Raw genomic sequence first — 19961 nt, forward strand, 5'->3', positions numbered from 1 at the left:
TCTACCTGATTTGACCCTGTGAGAAACAGACAGAGGCAGAAATCTCAGGCTAGTGCCTCGCATCTTGGAGAGCTCTCCTAGTCTAGGTCGAACTTTCCATTTTACATATTTTTTCTTTCTTTCTTTATTTTTATTTTTATTTTTTTACTAGGTACTAGGGATTGAACCCAGGGTTGCTTAACCACCGAACCATATCCCCAATATTCCCAGCCATTTTTATTTTATTTTTATTTTGAAACAGGTCCTTGCAAATTTCTGAGGTTGGCATCGAACTTGTGATCCTCCTGCCTCAGCCTCCCAAGTCGCTGGAATTACAGGCGTGCACCATGTTTCCCTGACCTTTCCATATCTGTTTCTTACTTTCTCCTCTTGCCCCATGGTTGAGGTTTTATGTTATTTTCCCCCTATTAATAGAAATAGCCTACTAGTAGAAGTTAGAAAGGGAAGGACCTTAAAGATATTTTACTTAACCTTGAGAGATTAATTTGCATTCTGATTCCCAGATGCACCTGACTGTGTCAGTAGTCAGTTATTTACTCTCTCTAAATCTTAGTTTCCTGCAGGACTACAGGAAAATTTGATTGAACCCTACATGAAAGTACACAGTGGGCCCTCACGTATTTATTTTCTTTTATTCCTTCCTGTCCCAAGGCAGGGACAGAATCAGAGATCCTCCATGTTGCCAATCCTTGAAACAGTGCTCTCTCCCTTGTTTCCCAAACCCAAGTTTCCTATTTCTCTCTGACCTCATCCTCCAGTGCCTCCCCATACACATTCCTTTCCTGTTTTCAAGTTTTACTCCCTTTTCCTTATCTTTCTGTCTCTTAGCAGCATACAAACCCCAGAGAACCCCTAGAAGTCCCAGGAGGGTTCCTGGAGCTCACAGTTAGCCTAGATCCTCCAGTGACTCACAGAGAAGCCCTGTCTCTGCTCTCCAGCTCTAGGACCAAGCTAGGTGGCTTTGAGGTCTGCTGAGAGTCGACTTGAACTAGGGCAGGAGGGATAGCCTAGGTCTAGCTCTACTTGGACACCCGGACATCCTCCCTCCCTCTCTTCTCCTATTCGACACAGAGTGTAGCACTGGTGTCCACAGCATAGAAGGAGATGCAGGAGTTAAGTGTCAAAAAGTGGGGACACCAGAGGCATACTGATGGAAACTTTACATGACAAGGGAGAATATGGTTGATTCTGGTGAGAGGCACAGATCTCTGTTTAGATATTCAGAAACACAATAGGTTAATTCATTGTTTTCTATCAGGTATGTATTGATCATTCCATATTATGTGGAAGGTGCTTAGGAGATGCGAGACACACAAAAATTATAATAAAATCTTATGACTGTGGAGGCACACATAAGGAATAAAGGAGAGTCACCTGGAGGAAAACCACTCCAGATGGGCTCTGAAGAACAGGCAGTATTTCTAAATATGGAGATAATGTAAATAATACCAGCCAGGGGGACTGATATTTGCAAAGGTCAGTGATAGCTGGTAGAGCATATGTGAAGTGTGGCACGCAGCCCCGTCTGGCTGATGCAGTTGAGGAAGGGAACAGAAGTAGACGTGAGGCCTGAAGGGGGGTCTGGGGCTTGTTGGGAGGACCTCAAGTGCCTGACCTGGAGGCCTTTGTGTCAACGCTAGAGATGCCAGTTGAGCAAATAAAAATACAAGATGTCCAAGGAAATTTGAATTTCAAATAAATAAGAAATAATTTGTAATGTATGCTGTATACCATATTTGGGACATACTTATGCTAAAATTTTTTGTTGTTTTCTGCAGCTGAAATTTAACCTGTTTTGTCTGGCAACTTTATTTAGTGCCATGCTTTAGAGGTGTTCTTAGAAGCCCCAGTACTCAACCAGGCCTGAAGTCAGCCACTGTCTCCATCTGTATTCCCAAATAAATCCCACAGGCATGAGCTTCCTAAGGGGACAGGAATGGGGCCACTAGGGTCAGCCTGCACTCTTAGGCACAGGCACATTGGCCAGAAGGCCAAGGCCCTGTGTGTGACACTGGGAGTCCCTCCAGGAAGAAGGTTCTGCAAGCACCATCATACCTTCAAGAAACATGAGAAGGGCTGGTATTGTGGCTCAGTGGTAGAGCACTTGTGTAGCATGCATGAGGCAGTGGGTTCCATCCCCAGCACCACGTAAAAAAAGAAAACTAAATAAAAGTGCTGTGAACATCTGCAACTAAAAATAACAAAAACAAATGAGAAGAGGCTTCTAGTCCCTGCTCTTCCCCAGGCCCTCTGGGCTCTGTATATTCAGTGGTGAAGGAATCTGGCCCATGCCCAGCTTCTCAGAGGCATAGCAGAGATGTTCAGATAAAATGTGCACAGGAAATGGCACTGCAAAAGACTATGGTCGTGATGTTACATACGCGGAAACAAACCTGGAGGGAACAGTCACCTGCTTGCAACCAAAGAGCAGAATTTTGAGAGCTCAGCTTCCAGAGGAATGTGCCCGTCCATGAAGATAGATGGAGCAGGAATTTGCTGTCTAGGTGAAGTATGGAAAGGAGGGGAGTCAGAACCGGGATTCCTGTCTTAAATAAGTTCTTACTTTCTCTGCAGAAATCCAAAACAAGGAGAGACAAGAAAGAAAGCGAAAAGGAAATCGCATCTATGAGAGGCCCCCGTGGCTCGGTGCCGGGCACTTCCTGCAGGTCTCTGTCCACATTGTTTGTGTCTTGCTCAAGCTTATGATGGCATCAGGTGAGACACTGTCAGTATCAGCGGTACTTGGAATTTGGAGTTTTGTGATCTTTTCTCTGCCTGGCAACACGTGGTAATGTCCTCTCTCAATGCTGGGCAGTGGCAGGGGGCGGTAGCTTCCCAGTCAACCATGTGGTCTCCAGGAAAAACAGTGGTCATCTACAGCGTGCCATGTGGCTAAGTTATGATATGGGTTAGGGACATTAAATGCATTTTTTACTTACCCTGTCCTTGCCTGCCCTCACCGGTGCCTGTGTTTGTTCCTCTGTGTTCACTCCTATCCCCATCACCTGGGTTTGGAGGGAAGGGAGTGGGGAGGAACTCAAGCTCTCTAGACTAAACCAGGTCCTCTAATTTGCACCCTCTTCCCAGGTCTCATCAGTGGTGGCCCCTGTGGCATTGGCTAGAGCCCAGGGTCCTCCTGGGACTGGTTTGACCAGGCCAGAGGAACTAACCCTTAGCAAGGGTTATTATTCTCAGGCCAAAGTGAACCCTGGTCAATGTGTTCAGCCTCAAAGATGACCTTTGCAGTGACACTTCAGATGATCCCCTGTGCCACAGGCAAGCACTGTGGGAAGGTCCAGAGTTTCTATATGGACCAGAGGTTTCTGTGTTCCAGAGAAGAAAGGCTTAGATGTAGGGGGCAAGTGACAACCATCACTAAAGCCCAGGAACCCTAACTTGCCTCCAGGCATCAATATTCACATCACATCACCAGGCTTCCTGGCTTCCTGGCGCCCAGTGTCACACAGCCCTGTCACTCACTGTGACCGCCTGAAAGCCTCTAATCTCCTCATCAGCTGCAGCCACTGCAGCGGCTCTTGCTCAAGGCACCTGCTTTGAACAGTCAAACTCTTTATAGCACCTTGTGGAGAGAGAGAAGAGGGAAGAAGATGACAGCCCCAGGGGACACAGCTTCAGGAAGAAAATCACAGGACCTAGTAAAGGGCCCAGGGAGACCCAGAGAGGAGAGTGAGCCTGTAAAGGATGGTCAAGCAGCTGTTAGCTGCCAAGTCAGAAATAGAATTCAGGAGTCTCGACTCCAGGCTGGCTGCCTTGAACTCTGGCTCTTCTCCCTTAAAGCAGGTTCATTACCTTGACCTACTTCTCAAGGCCACAGGGAAAGAACAGCCTGCGAAAACAATACACAGGTATCTAAAGTGGGAGGGTCTCCGCGAACTGAGCCTTGTCTCCACCTCCAAGCTTGGCTGCCAGGTCTGCGGGGTATGCTCTTGTCACCAAGCCAGTGGCTTTAGGGCTTTAGGCTGCAGGAGGGACACAGTAGGCAGAGCTGCCTGCTGCCAGGACAGCAGGCAAGTGTCCGGATCAGGAAGGCTGCTGCAGGCCAGATTTTACAATCAGAGTTGACTGGTTTGAGAGGAGCTTGAGATATTGACTGCTGACACATTGAGGTTTAAAAACGCCAAGAAAGCTCTGCCAGCCACCATTACTGCCTTGGGCTCCCCTGTGTTCCACTTCTGGGGCAACGCCAGGTCACCTTCTCCAGCTGAGATCCCTGGAGGCTCCTTTCCCACACGAAACTCAAATCCACGTCTACCTGCTTCTGGTAAAAAGTGTAGGCATTGCCATGCCCACTGCCCAGCCTCAGGCTAGACCTGGCCAATGCCATCTTCTCATCTCCTCTTGCTGCCAGCCATCAGAAGCACCTGTTCCCCTCTCTCCAGCCTGTGTGATAACTGCTCCCACTGCGAGATCTAAGCCTACCCACACTCAGAGGGACTAAAAGGTGCACAGTGTCCTTTTCAGCTCATCTCTGATAGCCCTGGCTTGGAAGAGAAAAGGAGCCATGGAGAAGTGAGTAGCTACTCAGATAGGGGATCTCAGGCCATGGCTGAGGGGGCCTGCAATTCACCACAGTCAGAGGGGTGGCCTGGTCCAGAGATTCTCCAACTAATCCAAGGATGGTTCAAATGAAATTGAAGGAGAGAGAGACAAATGCTCCCTGGAAATTATAAATCTAGCTCCAAGGAAAATGTCGAGAGGACATGTGAGATATTGAACCCAAAGACCAAAACACTGGAGGGAGTGGAGAAGGTGTCATAGGACTTCAAAGGAGCCAGATACAAACCCTGCAAGGAAGTTACCCTGGTTCACCTGAGCCAAACCCTATCTCCCAGGTCTTCTCTGTTCACCAATTCATGTTAGTCTTAGATCCAGAAATCACTTCTCGTCCTCCAGAGGATGCTAACTTTGATACCTGTCAGCTCAGTCTCTGGCAGTTCTGCAGTCAGACAACCCTGGCCATGGCCACTCCTCCCCTGGACTCTGCTTGGCCACAGAACTCTTCTTTAATACTCATTCCCAATTTTCAGCTTCTAAATCTCTAGCCTTATTTTTCTGGATTATGGGTGATCACTCAATTCAGTCTCATAACATGGCCCAAGGAAGAGAACGCTTGGAAATTTTCGAGCAAAATTACTGGAGAAGCTCAGACATCTCTATACCAGCATGCATACAACAAAGAAAGTCAATTTGAAATTCTAAACCATTAGTAGCTGATGTCTGGTAGGGTACGACTCCATAATTTAGAGGTCTAAATTATGGAACATGCCCTTATTGAGAGTCATTTGCAATGTGTCCACGAAAAACACTTAGTTAGACATAGTGAGGAAAGAGATAAAAGAACAGTCCTCCACTCAGTCACAGAGGAACTTGAAGGCTATACAAAGAGTGTGGTCTTTTTTGTTTCTTTTAATTTTTTTTTAGCTATTGATGATCATATATATATATAGCTGAGAATCAAACCCAGTGCCTCTCTCATACAAGGCAAGCACCCTACCACTGAACCACAACCCAGGCCCAAGTGTGGTCTTCATTCAGTGAGAATTCTTCTGGCAGCTATATGTTGAATGGGGGCATTGATAGTGTCATCTGCTGCAAACAGGAAAAGAGAGAGAACCCGGAAGGGCCAATGGATATGGAACTAGGTCACTGATGACCACACACTTTCCTACCTAACTCTTTCATAAAGATAACTCCTTGGATCAAGAGCATTTAAGACCCACAACAGGGCTGTACAAAACAATATCTCTCCCCCTCCTAACCTTTCCAGAAAAAAAAAAAAAATAAGAAGGGATTATAAAACCCTCTGCATCCCTATGCATTCTCTTTCTCCTCTGCTTAGGAAGTGGCCCTTAGCATGGCAAGGAATGGGCCAGACATACCTTCTCCTGGGAGGCTCCTTTGATTTTAGAGGTCTCAGTAGGACCCAGGAGACAAGAAATGACAGACTACCTACTTAGGGCTGCCTCTGGTTCCCAGTTTTATGGGCAAGGGGAAAGGGGCCTGCTCTGGTTTCTACATTGCCCAGCTTGGAACACTGAGCTTTCTTACCCAGAGATTGGAAACAGAAACCTTAATCAGGGATGGAGAGGAAGAATTCATCTGCAATGTGTCCTGTATCCTCTCTCAAGAATCTAAGAGTGACAGGAGGCAGCTGGACTAGGTGCAAGGCTAGCCAAGAGAAGGGAGCCCTCAAATGGTGACCTTCCAGTTTAAGGGCTATGGGAGGGAGAGGGCAAGAGAAGGAAACAGTATTTTCTGAGTTCCCACTAGGTGTTAGGAACACACCTAGTATACTACCCAGTGTCTAGCACATAGTAGGTGCTCAAGTCATGCTCACTGAATAAAGCCTCTTACTCTATCTCTAAATCTCAAAACAGCCCTGTGAACTAGACTGAAATTAGAAGATTAATTTTTTTTTTGTACCAGGGATTAAACCCAGGGGTGCTTAACATCCCCAGCCCTATTTTATATTTTATTTAGAGACAGGGTCTCACTGAGTTGCTTAGCACCTCAGTTTTGCTGAGGCTGGCTTTGAATTCACCGATCCTCCTGTCTCAGCCTCCTGAGCTGCTGGGATTACAGGCGTGCGCCACTGCGCTTGGCTTCATTTATTTTTTATCTTATTCTATTTTTTTTTTTTTTAGAGATGGGGCCTCACTGTTCTATTTTTTTTTTTTTTAGAGATGGGGCCTCACTGTGTTGCCCTGGCTGGCTTCAAACTCCTGGCCCCAAGTGATCCTCCTGAGTACCTGGGACAACAGCCATGAACCATCAATCCCAAGCCCAGCAGGAGATTTATTCTTTCAAAGAGATGTCTTCAGAGTCACACAGTAAATGGAAGAAGTAGGATGCCTTCTTCTGAGCTCTGTTCTGTTTCTTCTGATTCTCAGCAGATTGCAGTTAAGCTGCGGGTCTGTGACATGGCAACAGATGAGGTAGGAGGAAAGGATGACCGTGTGGCTCATTTAAGAACTGACTGGGAACTGCAGGGCTTTCTCAGAACATTTCCCCTTCAGCTATTGTCAGTATCCCCCTTGCTGGGATGTTGGCCAAAACCCCGATGCCTGAGCCCCACTCAGACCTGTGAAGGGGAAGGCTGAACTCTGCAGGTGAAAGGGCCCACCTGGGAGTCCACGAGAGCAGACAAGGAGGAGGCCACCTAGGATAAGCATGGAGAGCTTATCCTATGGTGGCTGTAACCAGTAGACCAGCAATTTCAGTCTTGTTGGCAGGTGTGTTCACGTAAAGGCAATGGCTGCATCAGACCGTCGTAGTTTAATGCCTTTAGATAAATCTCCTGATTGTCCCTTGTTCCTTCTCCCTCACCACAATATCCTGACTGTGTTGGCATCCCTGTGTGTTTGGCTGACCAGCCAACCTGAGCACTCCAGTCCTCTGTGTGCTTACATTTCCAACTATACATGGGCATTCTGGAAGAATCTATTCCTTGCAAATCTGCTGAGCATGGTACATCCTCAAGGTCTGTCCACCTCTGTCCACCCCTGACTTCTCCCTGAGGATGTCCTGCCTTCAGACTTTCACTACCTCTTGCAAGCCCCCAGGCCTTCCTGTTCTTCAGGAAGTCTGGGTCTAGTAATCAGATGTGGGGCTGTGACAATATTAGAATTACTTGAGACAGGTCTTTTTCAGAAGACCTAAAATTAGTTGTTGTTGTTGTTGTTTTAATTTCTTAGTCACTTGTTTCTTAAAGTATACTTTAAAATTAAACAGGATCTGAGTGGTTAGTTATTTGTCTCAGCACTAGGTTCCCATGACCAAACTTGAAGGCTGGAAGTTTTTGATGATCACACTGGACTTGCTCCTTACACTGGCTGCGGTTCAGAGCTCTCATTTGGCCTCTGCTAGGATCTACCTGTTGCCTTTGAAAGGAGGGGGAGCATTTCATCTGTAGCATCTCCCATGAGCATTCCCAGCCTACCTAGTCACTAAGCATCCTCAAAGATTCTGGCAATTTCCTTCACCAGCATTTTCTGGGCTACCTTGGGAGCATAAAAAGAAGACAAATGAACGCCTGATAATATTCCTACCTTCCAACGTCTTTAATTCCTTCCTCCACATTGTATATCCTCTTCATTTGCATGGTCATCTCTTCAGACTAGGTTTCAGGCAACCAACCAAGAAAATACTGAGGAACACTTCCAACTATTCCATTCAGCATGTTAAACCCAAATTTCTAGAAAATACATCCATGTACACAAATCCGGTCTGAATCTAAAATTTTGTTGTTTTCCTCCTTAGAAAATCATTCCCATGTGTGTTCTCCCACATTAAAGTAGATTATCAAATCTGGATGAGTGAGTGTGTGTGTGTGTGTGTGTGTGTGTGTTTGTGTACATCTTGTCCACACTGTGTGCTAACCTTTACCTCTTGGGTTATACTTGATAATTGACCCCTCTGGGCTTGCTGGTCCCTAATCGTAATTACTTTTTTGGAGATAATGAGGAGTGAAGGGAGAGAGCAGGAGGATAATTGGCTTCCTTTGCAAGGTAACAGGACTAGTTCCCTTAGGTGCATCTTCATGTGAAGCAATAATGGCCTCATTAGATATAGGAGGAGGTTCTGTTTTGGTTAGCAACAGAGGCCTAGTGACATTTGGGGGTACAGAGTTCCCTGAGTTCTTCAGATATTTGCATATATTCCCATCTCAGCTCTTGACACACCACACTTTCTCCATCAAGGCCCCAACTTTCACACAACAGACGGGGTGAGGCTGTGAATTCGGTTGACTTTGTCATTTGGCAACTCATGGGATTTGGCTTTCAGTTCTGTCTTATGTCTGTAAGAAATGAGATTCTTTTTATTATAATCTTAGAAGGAGCTTGTGTGTCAATCTGTGTTGTGATCTGAGAGTCTGAGGACCTGAACTTGTCATTCATATTTGTGTAAGCAGATTAGAGCCAATAAAAGATGTCTTCAATTTTCTTTCATTTTCCTAAAGTTTGCAAGAACAGATAAGTTGTTTTTAATAAGCAGTCATCCAGGGTAATATTTGTCTTTTCATTTTTTACCATTGTATGTCATGGGTATATTATCTCTATATACTAACAGATTCTTTACTGTTCTTGGTCCTAAGTAACCAGCCAGACAATCCCAAATTCCTTCTTCTCATCTATTACTCCAAGGTTATATTGTCTGCAACTGCCTCTCTATGCCCGTTTCTCTGTGCCAGTCAAGGTTCTTGGTCCAGGTAGCATAAACCAACTCCAGCTAATTTGAGCAGAAAAAAAACAATCTCCTGGATTGATGTAGGGTATCCCACAGAGTCAGTGGGACACGTGAAGCACCAAAATCAAACCCCAGCTAGGAACCAAGAATTGTTGGGCATCCAAAAACCATCAAGATCATGCCACCAGAACAAGGCCACCCTCACTGCCACTGCTACCACTGACCACTTGCTGCTTTCACTCTCGATCTCACTGACAGAGGATGCCCACTTTCACTCATCTGGACTCTTGGTTCCTCTAATACTGCCTCAGAAAAACTCCCATCTTCTGTATCTTTGCATTACTTCCTCAATATTCAAAACCCTGTACAGAAGCATCTGATCCACAGCCTCGATCACGTGCTCACACCTGCTAGTGAACAAGCAAGAAAATATCTACACTTGGTGCTGAGCTGATTCCATGCATTTTTGAATTCCTCTGGATGGGAAGGGTGTTTAGAAGCTAGGCAGTCTCACACTACTCCTCCCAGATAAAGTCTACTACGGTTGTAAGTAGGTTCAGGACAAACATTGCAAAAAGAAAATGAAAGCCTGAAATAAGCAAAGTAATTTATTACAATTATTTTAATAAATAAAAACCTCCATGTCTAGACAAATTTCTTTCTAAGATGTTAGGACAATTTGGGGGGAAAAAGATCATAAAGCAACCATCAATAAATTTAAAAATTCACAAGATACTAAAAAGCAATGGAAACTGGGTCGACCTTGTATGAAGGAAAATAGCATGGGTTCTGCTAATAACCAGCTGATGTTGAATATCGACAATGAACAGAATCACCTGGATAAATGGGTTTTCTTGTTGTGAAAGTAATTAAATGAACAGTATGACATCAGTAAAAATGTATTAAGAACAAATTATAGTACCTATCCTCACTTCATTTTTTTAAAACATATTTTTAGTTATACATGAATATAATACCTTTATTTCATGTGGTGCTGAAGATCAAACCCAGCGCCTCACACGTGCTAGGCAAGGGCTCTACCACTGAGCCCCAGCCCCAGCCCCTCACTTCCTTTTTAATTCAACTTACAGTCTATTGGTAGGCAACACAGGAATGTTATAGTACTCTGTCTTTACAAAGTTTAAAATACCTTGAATTTCTTTTAAAATAAAAATAAAACATGATCATTATGGGGAAAGGTAGACAATAATTTCTGGTGAAGTGAACCCAAACTATTAGCTCTACTTTCTTCTCACTAGAAAAACACTACAATTATATTAAGGGAAGAAGAAAGATAAAAATCGACAGGGGCAAAGAGATTAGGTGAGGAGACAGCACCAACGATGACAACTTATGTTTAGAAGATGGAAAAATAAATGAATAAATGATAACTGGCAGAACAAAGAAAGCTGATAGCAAGTGACTGCCGAAGATGTCACCACAGGATGATTTGGGCAGCAGAGCCTCAGGAGAGCTCAGGAAGAAAAGGTACCAAGAACCTCAGAAACAAGAAGTACAGCTAAAAACAGGAGAACTGGGTACAAGCCCTGTCCATGTACACTTCTGATAATCATTTTTACTGAATTTTAATATGAACAGATAACCAAAGATGTTTGGGAGAAAGCCCTAGCATGAAAGAGAGGAAAAATTGCAAAGGGCCGGGGTTGTGGCTCAGTGGTAGCGCACTCATCTGGCATGTGTGAGGCACTGGGTCTGATCCTCAGCACCACATGAAGATAAGTAAATAAAGGTAGTGTCCATCTACAACTAAAAACATATTTTTAAAAAATGCAAAGTAAAGAAACCGTAAGACTTGTAGGAAGTAGAGACAATGCAGATAACAGAAGAAAACTGTACTTAACAGCACTTTCCGTCCCTTGCTCCTTCCACTCTGGTCTCCATAGCTAGTTAGTTCCCACGTTCCATGGGATGAGTCATGTGTGCATTATAAGCTCTTTTATCCCTGTGCATTTTTGTGTGGAGTTAATGACATGTATTTTGTTGATTCTTTAATTTTCTGTGTATCTATCACAAATGTAACTGTCCTCTAGCTGTTCAGACACCTTGGGAATTCGCTCAGTTTCCTCTTTTGGAGAAATCTCCCTGGACCTGCTGGCCTGGTCCTGCTGGGGCTGCTGTGTAGCTGTCCTCTTGGGATCCCTCCTTCCTCTCCTGCTCTCTCCTGTGTTGGGTTCTTGTTTCTTAATTGCTGTGTCTTCCTTCCTTAGTTTATGTCCTACTTTTGATGGCTCACACTCTTCTGGAACATGTGTCCATCTGCTTTCTAACTCCCAGAAACATGTTCCTGCTTCTCCTGTTCTCTTTGTTCTTGTGGACCTATACCTAGAGAAAATTCTTCTTCTTTTCTTTAATGGTTTAAGGGTACTAGGAGACAGCAATGCAAAATACATGTGTTTCATTGACCTTCTTTATTTACAATCTAATTTCATTTCAGAACTCATCACTATGGCATTAGTGTATAGTTTAGGTTTGGAGTTGGGCCAATGTTGTAGGCTGGGAGATCCATGGAAGGCTGTTCAAATAATTCCAAAAAGAGACGATGATGGTCAAGGTGTGGGCGATGAGGTGGAGAGAGGATGGATTTTTCAGAGAATGGTGTACATTCTACTGCTCAGCACGAGGTTATTTTAGGTGCTTCATAGATCGATCCATAGATAGATAATCTCTATTTTTTTACTACTTGTGCATTTATATTTTGTGTTACAAATATATATGACTAGCATATCAAACTTGTGGTTTCCCAGAAGGTTTTTCAAAGTTGAAGCTAAAATAGCTACTTGAGTTTTTAAAAGAAAGTTAATTAAAAGTAGTAAGTAACTTTTGTCCTGGGGCAGTGTATTTAGAGAACTGTTGGTGGGGACCTGGCTGGACAGTTGCTGGCTTCACCCCATCAGTCCTCCCAGCAACAGCCAGAGCCTCTCCCCCGCTTCCTGCCACCTGTCCACTCTTTCTTTGCACAGTGTTTGCACCGAGTCTCATCCTCCTTTGTCTTGCTCTTAAATTTCTCAGTCTCGCTATATGTGAACAGCTTCCTCTCACCATCTCCTCAATCCTGGCTTTTGCAGTCTTGTGCTCGATAGGAGATTTTGGAGTTCCTAATGGCATTTTATTTTTTATTTTTTAAAAACATACACCGTTGGGCTGGGATTGTGGCTCAGCAGTGGGGCGCTCACCTAGCAGGTGCAGGGCCCTGGGTTCGATCCTCAGCACCACATAAAAATAAATAAATAAAATAAAGGTATTGTGTCTAACTACAACTAAAAAATTAATATATATATTTTTTAAATATGTCTTTGGCTGTGGAAGGAGCAGGGCACAGAAAGTGCTATTAAATACAGTTTTCTCCTGTTACTTTCTGTTACCTTGGTGGGTGTGGTGGCGCACTCCTGGGATCCCAGCGGCTCCCAAGGCTGAGACAGGAGGACTGCGAGTTCAAAGCCAGCCTAGCCAACTTAGCGAGGTGCTAAGCAACTCAGTGAGACCCTGTCTGTAAATAGAATATAAAATAGGGCTGGGATGTGGCTCAGTGGTCAGATGCCCCTGAGTTCAATCCCCAGTACCAAAAAAAACCAAAAAACAACTTACGCCTAAAAGCTTGAGCATGTGATGTGCCTCTTTGGAACCCAGCAGCAAAATTCTCAGAGAACTTCCCCCCTTTCTCCTCCCTCCACTCCTCCTATCTCTCAAGCCTGCAGGTCTCTTCAGCATCACAGCCAATTCTCATTCCAGGTCACATTACTTACGTCTCAGCGGAATTTGAGTGGGAGCTCAATCCAGTGGCAATAACCTAGGGAGGTCCAACTGCACATGGAATGACCAGAGTCTGTGGCTCAGCGGGAGTCCGAGCCCCGCCACAGCTGCTGGGGCATCACAGCTCCATGTTCCAACAAGGATGTGAAAAGGGGCTGCTGCAGGAGGGTAACAAGCACAACCCCACAGGGTGCACAGAGAGGTAGGAAGCATGTGAGCACGTGTGTGAGTGCGCGCACACACACACACACACACACACACAGTCACACTCACACAGTCACACTGGAAATGACCATAAACATAACCTTCTGTTTGGAGCCAGGATCTGTCTGGCATCTCTAGCATCTGGGGCCAGAAAAGTGTGTGGTGCTTGGGTCACACCCAGGATGATGGAAAGAAGACACACTGTGTCATTGTAGTGGCCTAGAGTAAGCATATCTGAGTCCAGGAGATGTCCTGACCTTGTCTCTCTGTCCCTGAGACCCTTGGACAGCTCTGGGACTAATCAGTCCCCACCCACATGGTTTAAGGGACAGCCAGAGACTAAGCTCTGAGATATGGAATGATCATTTTGAAACACAGAGTGAAATGGAAACCCAGGATGCTGACGGCAGTCTCCCTGGTAACTGATGGCCCGGCTCTCCTGTCCTTCCCCATGGAGAGGTCATTTTGCTGGGCTACCTCAGGACCACTTTGACCAAGAGCCAATGAGATTTTCTTATCTCACTTTGAGACCAAAGATTCAGGAGCTAGGAATTGAAAGGTTAAAGTGGAGGTTTCGAAGGGCAATAGAAACCACTGGAAAAGAGCACAAGAATGAATCCTGTTATAATCCCTTCTTAACATCTAAAAATACATCATATAAAATAATGTAAGTGAATAAAGTTTAAAAAAGGAGGCCACAGAATGTGAAAATGATTCATGACAAATATAACTGAAAAGCTTACATTTCTAAAAAAAAAAATCTAGATTTAATAAAATTATATGTGGCTAATCCTTAGCTTAGTGATTTCTACTTAACAAATGGAGTATAAGAGGATAAGTATAGAAAATTTCATACATAAGGAAATATAAAATAAAAATCTACAGAAATACAAATAAATATAAATCAATAGAAATTAGATAACTATAAATCAAACAGCTTAGAGTTTCCATTATCTTTCTACAAGTCTAACAAAAGTGAAATATTGTAACAAAGCCAGCATCAATGGGACTCAAGTAGAATCCAAAGGAGAGGATACTATTTCCATGATGATATATTCATAATATTAATTTATGATGTTTAAAATAATTTAGAAACAGCCTCCAAAGCTCTCACAATAAAGATATGATAAAGTAAACTTTGGCATGCTGATAAAATGGAATACTATACAGCCATTAAGATAGTAAGTGTGATGGTCATTGAAATGTATAGTTAAAAGAATGCAGAAAGACTAGGAATATGTAAGCAACACTTTCAAGTGAATACATGGGCGGATGAGGGTTAGAAGTAATTTCAGAGAAGTGCATTTAGTGTGAGGGATATCCTTGTCTGTAAAGTGAAGTGCATAATAAAAATGTAAGTGTATGTGGACATACATCATATAGAAGAGGTGGTAGAGAGTAATTTCTTCTTTCTCCTGGCTTCCCTGGGGAGCCATGAGGATGAATTAAGTGGTTTGAACTTCTTGGATCAAGATATGCACAGATAGAATGAGTGAACAGTTTAAGTTTGCCCTTGGAGACATTTAAGGATATCCATCTGTTGAATATTATGATGTTTTAAAGTTAATTTAATAACATTAGAAAATGCTCATAATTAGTGCTGTTTTGTTTTTAAATGGTGCTAGAATATATCCCCCCATTATGCTTGTGTGTCCTTCTCTCTCACACACACACAATACACTAAAATTAGACTTTATTGTTTAGCTTTAGTAAGAAAGAAAGAGATGGAACTTCCAAAATAGTTGTTGTGTGCCTCAACACCTGTCAGATTTAATTTATTTCTCTCCACTTGACTCTCTCCCCTACCATCCACCTACACCCCTAGAAGCCCCACCATTAACATACAGTATCATAAACTAAGAAATTCTAAAGACATTTCTTCCCCTTGTCCTTTCAGTAGTGCTGAGGTCAGAGCAGGCCAGCCTTGCAGCAGAACAAGAAGACATGGGCAAAGAAATGCCCTGTTATTTGGAAAATTTCTCTTAGAAAAAGGTTGAATCCTTCAAGTACAGAGGGAGACGTAGATAAAGAAACACATTTTAATACTGCGTTTCTTGAGTATATAATGTTTTCATGCCCTGAGGATTGTTAAAAATGAGGTTTTAAAATGACATTCTGAGTTTGTAAAATTCTGAAAACAGATGACAGAATGGCAATCTGTCCTGTTCCCCAACAAAAGAGTGCTCCAGACTTACTATTAAATGAAAAAGATCACAATACAGTTATGTATATGGTAAGAGATCAATTATGAAACACCTATCCTCCCACACACACCCATATCCATTCAGAGAAAATGTCCATGGTGGCTATTCGTAAAATGGTGGAGTGATGAGTAATTTAAATTTTCTTCTATGTAATTTCTCAAATTTTCCAGATTTTTCTTCCACCAGTATGTGCTAGCTTCATAACAAAGAGAAAAATCAGAAGAGTTATTAATAGAAAGCAATACCCAAGAGCCTGGGAAGCCCCCGTGTCATGAAGTCAAGGGCAGCCAGGATCAGGAACTGGCAGCCGTCGCAGCTGCACTGTGAAGAGCAATGCCCAGCGAGGACCTGTTCAGCTGAGAACAGCTTCTCAAGAGAGGGCGGCCAAGAAGAGCTAGAGGAATAAATTGAGCCCAAGAGAACAAAATGGCAGACGTGACAAACTCTCATCAGCACTTAGCTCAGATGACTCTCAGTAACATGAGGAAGGAAGGCAGACTCCAGCTCTGTACTTGCTAAAGGTTAAACGGGACCTCAGAGAATGTCTGCTCCAGTTGCCTCATTTTCAAAGGAAGAGCCCCAGAAGAGCTCGCTTCATGCTCTCACAGCTGCTCGGCGGAGGATCCAGGACTAGAACTCTAGCATCCTGACTCCCAGCTGGGCGTCTGGGCTCTCTGCCTCTCACAGTGTTGTTACTGTGATCCTCACCATTGTTTACATGAAGAAAATACACTAGGGGCTGGGGCTGGGGCTCAGGGGCAGAGCGCTTGCCTGGCATGTGTGAGGCACTGGGTTCGATCCCTAGCACCACATAAAAATAAAATAAATAAAATAAAGGCATGCTGTCTATACACAACTACAATTTAAAAAAAGAGAGAAAGAAAAGAAAAGTGCACTATGTAATATTCTTCTAGGACTGGAAACTACCTTTACTCCAGGTGGAGTCCCAAACATTATTCCAAGTTGGGACAGATTTCCAAAATTCCAGTATTGCTCTTGACTCTAATCTTCCTCCCTACAATGAACTAAATGTCTGTGTCCTCCCCAAATCCATGTGTTGAAATCCTGCCTCTCCAACTGTGGTGACATTAGGATGTAGGGATTGTGGGAGGTAATTGGGTCATGAGGGTAGAGCCTTCCTTCATCAAAAGGATTAGTGCCCTTATAAAAGGGACCCCCAGAGAGCTCTCTTGCCCTCTTTCTGCTATGTGAGAACATAGCAAGAAGACAACAGTTTGCAACCAGAAGAGGCCTCTTGCCAGGACCTAACCCTGCTGGCATTGTGACCTCAGGCCCCTAGCCTCCAGGACCATGAGAAATAAATCTATGGTGTGGATCAGTCACCCAACCTGTAGTATCCGTTACAGCAGCTGGCATTGGCTGAGACATTCCTCAAACCCACTGCTGCTGTCTCGGGTTGACTGCTCATTCATTTTTCTTTTCCTTTCCATTCTTTTTCATGATGTTAAAGCCTACCAAAAAAGCAAGCAAGAAAGAATAGTACAAGAACCCCCGTGTATCCTTTACCCAAACACAAAAATCATTAACATTTTGCCCTATATGTAGGAGCAGCCATACATGACAGATGTGCTATTCACATAGGGCACATTTGTGTAAGAGCATCTATACGTATCATATATGTACATCACACATTTCTGAAATATTTTGAAAGTGTGTTGAAGACATTATGATACTTTACCCCTTGAGTCTCCAGTACCATCTTAGAAAAAAAGAGCTACATAATTATGACATCATAGCACCTAAGGAAACTAATATTTGACTCACACTCAGTTGTTTCCAAAATGTCGTTTACAGCTCTTTTAAGTTTTTGATCAAGGATCATCTCCAAGCCTAAGATTTGGTGTGGTCTGTTGAGTCTCTTTAGCTTCTTTTGATTTGGGACAGTCCCCTCCCATTTTGTTTATCATGACATTGAATTTTTGAAGGGTTATAGCCAGATTTTTTATGTGATGTCTTTCTCTCTGGATTTCTCTAATTGTCTCCTTTTGATGAGATTGAGATCAAACATCTTGGGACAGAAGACTCTGTAGAAGATTTTAGGTCTGTTATGTCATGCCACATCAGAGGGCACATGATGTCCCGTTGCCCCACAGTTCTGTTTGGCCTGTTGCTTAACATGATGGCTACCAGACCTTTCCATTTGCAAAGGTGTGGTTTCTCCTTTGAAGTTAATAATCCATTCAGTGACTCTTTGAGACCATGGGAATTTTCTTAGCCTTTGTTGATATTCCTTGTCTGCCCTAGGGTTGCAAAATGATAATTTTTCTAATGGACTCTTTTTTTTTTTTCCTTTTTGAAGTGCTAGGGAGTCAATGCAGAGCCTCGCACATGCTAGGTGAGCTCTCTTCCACTGACCATACCCTCAGCTCAATAATTGACCTATTTTATTAGCTGGCATTCCCTGTAAAGAAATCCTCATAGTATCTCATGTGTTCTTCCACAACAGACTTGTGACTCTCCTTTCGGCCTCCAGTGTGGCTCACTTGTCTCCGTCTCCTGACAGAATGAGCATGCTCAACTGCAAGTCTGGCCGTGTCCATGCTCTGCTTAAAATCCTTCAGGGACATGCTTAAATCATTGAGCCCCGCTCAGAGCTTCTTGTGATCTGGCTCCTTCCTACCTGTTCATGTTCATCTCTCTCTGAACCCCCCACCCCCGACATACTCCAATCAAACTATTTACACACTATCCCACTCCACACTCCTGCACCTCTGCACAAACTAGTCTCTCTACCTGCAAGACCCTCTCCCACCCTCCCACCTCATCTGATCCCAGCTGGTTTTCAAGCGTTGGCTCCCACATCACCTCCTCTGAGCCAAAGTTGAATAGATGCCTTTTAAGGACTCTCATGACACGTGTGCACATTTCTGTCACTGTGCTTGTTCCCCTGCATTGTAAATATTTGGTGGTTTGTTTGTCTTTCTTACTTGATTATAAGTTGTAAGATTGTAAGCTTTTCGTCTGTAGGTAATAGAAATTGGTGCAATCTATGGCATGAAGTGAGTATTCAGCAACTATTTTGCAATGATTCATTAATGTTTTCTCAAATTATTAAGTAAAGAATGCAACCAGCTTCCAGAACAATTAGATGATATGATTGTTAAGGACAAAGCCATGTCTTGTAAGTTTTCATGTTGCTCAGATCCCCCATCCTCTTGCTTATTAATTTGCATTACCAATGAATAAGTTGATACTTTCAAAATTGTATGGATATCTTAATTTTATATTTGCCCAGTATATTTGCCTTCGGAGACAATTTCTCCTCCTCTACATAACAGTTCGGCCAATCCCTTGCTTGGCTTTCCCCACATATGCTGGAATCCTAATGTGAGTTAGCCAATCATAATGCTCCATCCTCCTGGCTGCAGTGATTGTCAGGTAAGGACCCTTGACCCAGGGCGAGCCCATCAGAGTCTTCTCAGGGGTTTTTGCTGGAGCCAGGCAGAAAGACATGCAGAAACAATGCAATGCTCTTCATTGCCTGAGGCCATCTTTGCTGCTTGGTAGAGAACTGGGAATGGAACCCACCAAGGTGAGAGATGACCGTAATAACATCATTTAAACCCCGAAACCCCACATCTAAAGAGTCATGATCCTGGTACAAGAGCCAACAGATCCTTCTCTTGTTGCCTTTTAAGCTGTTGGAAGCCTTCCTAATACTCAAGATCAGCCTTCCACAATATTCCATGTTTGGAAGGAGGTAAATGGAATTGGGGGAATAAGACTTTTACAACTATTAGTCCTTTGTGGTCTTTTGAGAGTGATGCTGACATCTGTATGAGCACCATCTGTGCAGCCACCCCACACCCAGCGTCATCTCTAAGCCTTTCCCACCCCACAACCTGGCCTCTGATGCCAAGCAGGAAGGAGGCCTTATCGAGGCTCCCTCTCACCTGCCACAGAAGAAACAGGGTCCCCCTTCTCATCCTCCAAAGGAGAAAAGCTGGCCGAGAAGACATGTCATAAGGGTCAAGACAGGCCAGAAGCCTCATTATTTCTGTGCCAGGTGCTTATTGAACCCCTCCTCATCACAAATGACCCATTGCATCTATTTTCTTCTGAGGTCAACACAAACTCTGCATCTGGAACTATGAGGGGGCTGCGTGGAGTGGGAAGGAGCAGGGCTACCTCCGGAAACAGAGATGTGAACATCCACTCAAAGACCCTCTGAGTAACGTCCAGTGCACTTCTGAGAACTATTATTGGAGATATTTTTCAGCTTTTGCTTTAAATTTCTGGAAACATCCTCAATGAAGCATGAGAAGTAAGTAAACATAGCCTTCTCTAAAGTGGCCTACAGAGCTTATAGACAAAAGGTTGGGGGGCGTGTTGGGGAGAGAGGAGAGTCTTTGTTTAAAGAAGGTTCTCATGTCAGCCCTATTGAGTATCCTGTGTGATTATTTTAGGGGTAAAGGGAAATAGCCAAGCTCTCTCAGAAGAGTATTTTTATGGATTTAATTTGAATTAGCTTAATTAGATGCTTTTCTCCTATTAGCTAAGATAAACCACCCCAAAAGAACCAGATTTGTGATGAAGTATGGAAGAAGGAGAATG

At 43.6% G+C, this 19961-nt stretch overlaps 1 long non-coding RNA gene across 3 annotated transcripts; it reads left to right on the forward strand.

Annotated features, from left to right (window-relative positions):
- The first annotated feature begins 278 nt into the window (after positions 1-278).
- Positions 279-19787, forward strand: LOC125617236. Of its 3 annotated transcripts, none has more exons than XR_007348161.1 (3): positions 279-2715; positions 6703-6956; positions 15557-19787. It is a non-coding gene; the product is annotated as an uncharacterized LOC125617236 (long non-coding RNA). The 3 variants fall into 3 exon arrangements; XR_007348159.1 differs by lacking the exon at positions 15557-19787 and adding an exon at positions 4370-4530 and having other exon boundaries at positions 6703-8964; XR_007348160.1 differs by lacking the exon at positions 15557-19787 and having other exon boundaries at positions 6703-8964.
- Positions 19788-19961: the final 174 nt, after the last annotated feature.

Source organism: Marmota marmota, unplaced genomic scaffold (assembly GCF_001458135.2).
Source record: "Marmota marmota marmota unplaced genomic scaffold, marMar, whole genome shotgun sequence".
Lineage (NCBI taxonomy): Eukaryota > Metazoa > Chordata > Mammalia > Rodentia > Sciuridae > Marmota > Marmota marmota.